We start from the raw sequence: 4,056 nt of genomic DNA, 5'->3' as shown, positions 1-4,056 counted from the left end.
TGGCCCCTTTCTCCTCTAAGATTATTGTTGCAATCAACAGATTATATGGAATAATGTACTATAGTAAAAATAGTATGACTTACAATAGCCTCTATTTCCCCTCTGGAGTGGCATTGAGCTGCTACGTAAGTTTGCACTCTCTCAGCATTTTATACCTATACTGTAACAAATTCTTTACTATTGATTCCTGAAACTAATAAAAAAACCAATTTTTCCAAATGAAGATAGAAAAGAACATGCCATGACATAATAGAATAGAAAAAAGATGATCGTACATAAAACTGAAAATTTATTGTGTACAATTCTATTCCTTTTAAATATATAATAAAATTATCATGGAACTTTCTTTTTTTTTCTTTTTGTTTCTTCCCTTCTCCCCCACCTCACCCTAGAGATGGCTACCTTTAGACACAAATATGTATATAAATGTAAAACCATTCTATACATACTTCTATTTATCAGTTCTTTCTCTGGTCATGTATGGCATCTTCCTTTATGTGTCCTTTGTAGTTAATTTAGGTATTTATAATAGTCAAAATGACTTAGCTACTCAAAGTTGTTTTTAAAATAACATTTTAATTACTGTAAAAAATGAACATGCTAGCTAATTCAATGGCAAAATTGTTTTCAGATAGTATAATCATAACAATCTTGGGGTTTAAGGGCAGGAGAGCAGCAATGCATACCTACCTTTTACCCAACATTTTAACTTAGTTTTTGTAGACATGTTTTTGTTGCCTTGGATTCACTTGGTAAAGATTTTTCAATATCATTCAGGAGGCAGATGCTTCCTCTGCCTTGGGTGGCAAGCAATCATGTCAACTGAATTCCTCAGGCTCATCAATGCTGCAGTAGGAAATTGGTAGCTACATTAAAGTCATTATTCAAAGTTTTCAGGACCTCCAAAGTATCCACCTTAGAAAACCCCATCTCCATGAGTAGGGCAACCTTTTCCACAGAAACTTCTTGTTCAGACTATAGAACATCTCGAGCATTTTCATTCTTTCTCTGATATATATGAGAAAAAAATTGATTCCAATTAATCCTCCACCCTGCTGCTGCCTTCGCCATCTCACGTGTGCAAATAGAGATAACATAAGTTGATGATCAAGCAATTCCATTTCTTTGTCTCTGAATTTCTACTCCCATTCCAATTCTAACTTCATTGGTTGGTTCTGAAGAAGATAGGTTCAAATGTCCAAGAAAAAAACTTTGCCATCCAGTAGGGTATACAAAGAATCTGATGAATTTTTAACACACTATTGGTATAACGCATACCAACAATCAGATCACTTGTGGTTGCAACCAAAATGTAGGTACCAGAGGTTAAAAGCTGTAGCCCCAATATACAAATCAATGTTTTGTTGTGATGGAAAACTGGCCCAGAATTTGTGTCACTTGAACAATTAGAAGGGAGCAGTAAAATAATACAAACAGAGCAAATACAGTCCTGAGAAAACCAGAAAGCAAGTACTGGTTGTGATAACAAATGAGTACTGCATAGCTTCCACAAGGATCAAGTCAAATAAAGCTAACAAAATATAGGGATCCAATAAAAAGAATGCAAATTTCTTGCTGCCATGTCTTCTTTCAGATATCCTAAAGTTATATATGAGCAGGCTACTATGAAATGCATCTTTCAAATTGTAGCAAATTATCCTTCCACATATCATCCTTCAGATCTACAAGTCATTATTTATAGTTCGTAGATTACATCCAAAGAAATTCTGATAATGGTGAAAGAGCAGTGCCAATAATTTAGAAAGGGCACTGGGTCCTTGTAAAAGGTTCTTTGACAAAGGTGCCTTGTGGAGCTCACTCAATCTGGTGCAGTGAATAAGGTCCTGCTTCAGAAGCCTGGCTAAGCAGAGGTTCCAGAGCAGACCTGCACAACTTGTAAACATCTTAGGCTAAATTAGACTAGAGACAGATTGACAATGGTTGTTTGCTGCTGGTCACATGACAAACAGGAGATGCACAATGACAAACCTACACTTTTCTTGGGGCTTCTCAATATCCTTTGGCTGGCCACAAGCAGTCCCTGCTGTATGTTGTGCAGACCTGGTCTAGACATAGGGCAGGAGGCTGTGCAAATGGGGAAGGAAGGGGGGAAGAGCACCGGCTGAATGGTGGAAGGGAGGGGAATTGGAGGTGAGGATTATTTTGTTCTTTCTGCCTTAAATTTAATACCAAATATCAAACATATACAAATGTAGGAGGGGGAAAAAACACTCATAGGAGGGGTGAAAAGCCACTCATATGGTGAGCTGTTAAAGGAAAATGATATTCATCTTGGCACTTCAAGCAAGCACCATTAATCTTCCCTCATTCAGGTAGAAAGTTCTGGGAAAGCATAAAGTGTATTATCATTTACTCATTTATCCCTTCAACAACTGTTTATTAAACAGTTGTTATCATCATAGGATCTTAGAGTAGGAAGAGACCTTAGAGAACACCTCATCTAACATCTTCTTCAAGTGTGAGTGTCTTCTGTAACAGTCAAGTCAGACTCAAATAGAAACAGGGACTGCTAGACCATACATAAGGATCCCTGTAGGCCACCTATTGACTTTGTTTAGAAATGTACTGTTATCTGTTTCACCGGATTTTTATTTCTTTTGTTAAATATTTCCCAATTACCTGCTAATCTAGTTCAGCTGCTCTGGAGGCGCCACTATGTGATACCTCTGCTTTACAACACACCTCAAAAGTCCTTACATTCTACTTAAAACCACTGTCTCTCCACAATTTTCCATCTCTTGTTTCTATTTTCCTCTCTGGGACCAAGACTAATCCCATGACAGACACAGCTTCATATCCTTCAAGTAACTTATCATGCCTCTACCACTTCCCTAGGTGCAACCTCAGTTCCTTCAACTTCTTCTTTTAGAAAATGTTCTATAATATTCTCACCATCTTGGACACTGGATAGTATTGTTATTCAGTAATTTTCGGTCATGTCCAACCCTTTGTGACCCCATTTGTTTTTGTTTGTTTCTTTTTTTTTTTTGCAAAGATACTGGAGTGGTTTACATTTCCTTCTTTAGATTATTTTACAGTTGAGGAAACTAAGGCAAAGAAGGTTAAGTGACTTGCCCAAAGTCATATAGCTAGTAAGTTTGTATGACCAGATTTGAATGCAAGAACAAGTCTTCCTCGTTCCATACCTAGCACTCTACTCACTGTCCATCTAGCTGTTCCAAACACCAAATGCACCCCAGATTATATATGTCTTTCCTAAAATTTGGTGCCTAAAATGGAAAAGAATACTTCAGGTGTGATCTAACCAGAATAAAGTACGGCAGAGCTATTAATTAACCTCCCTTTTTCTGGACACTATCTCCCTTTATAAAGCTTAGGTTAACATGAGTTTTTTGGAAACCATGTCACACTCATGTTTAACTTGCAGTACAGAAAAAAAACGTAAAGTAGTAAGATTAGTACATGTAGCATTTACTTCATAAGCTCATCATGATCATAAAATGAGATCATGCATATTCAATGCATCACATGAACTCTAGTTACTATTATTTTCACTATTGTTATCATATCTAAGAATACAGAGAGCTGTTTGCTCTACATGGTCCAAAATTGCCCTTTAGAAGGAGAGACTCATATCTGTTGTATTATAAGTTAACATGAAATAGGAGATATGAGAATCAAGTAAACATTTACAAAGTACCTAATGTGTGATAAGCACTGAAGAAACAGAGAAAGGCCAGTTAAATGAAAAAGTCCTTTCTTTCAAGGAGCTCACAGTCTAAAGGTGGAAACAGCACACAAACAACTACTACAAACAAAATATATATGAGATTGGAGGTAATCCCATATAAATTGGAGATAATCAACAGAGGGAAAGCACTAACATTAAGGAGAATAAGGAAAAGAAACGATTCAAGGCAGAAAGACAATTTAGGAGGCCAATGTGATATTCCAGACATAAAGTGATAAAAGACTGAACAAGGATGGTGGCAATAGAAAATAAAAGGCTGCCTTAATATGGGAGAAGTTTCAGAAATTAAAGAAAAGAATGATTGAGGGTTAACTATGGTGATT

General features: G+C 36.5%; 1 pseudogene; it reads right to left on the bottom strand.

Annotated features, from left to right (window-relative positions):
• Positions 1–840: 840 nt before the first annotated feature.
• Positions 841–1,904, bottom strand: LOC110195318 (ubiquitin-associated domain-containing protein 2 pseudogene; annotated as a pseudogene).
• Positions 1,905–4,056: the final 2,152 nt, after the last annotated feature.

The sequence above is a fragment of the Phascolarctos cinereus genome, unplaced genomic scaffold (genome assembly GCF_003287225.1).
Source record: "Phascolarctos cinereus isolate Bilbo 61053 unplaced genomic scaffold, phaCin_HiC Scaffold_4;HRSCAF=312, whole genome shotgun sequence".
In the NCBI taxonomy this organism is placed as follows: Eukaryota; Metazoa; Chordata; class Mammalia; order Diprotodontia; family Phascolarctidae; genus Phascolarctos; species Phascolarctos cinereus.
The sequence above is the reverse complement of the archived record's forward strand: the minus strand, read 5'-3'. Positions and strand labels throughout refer to the sequence as shown.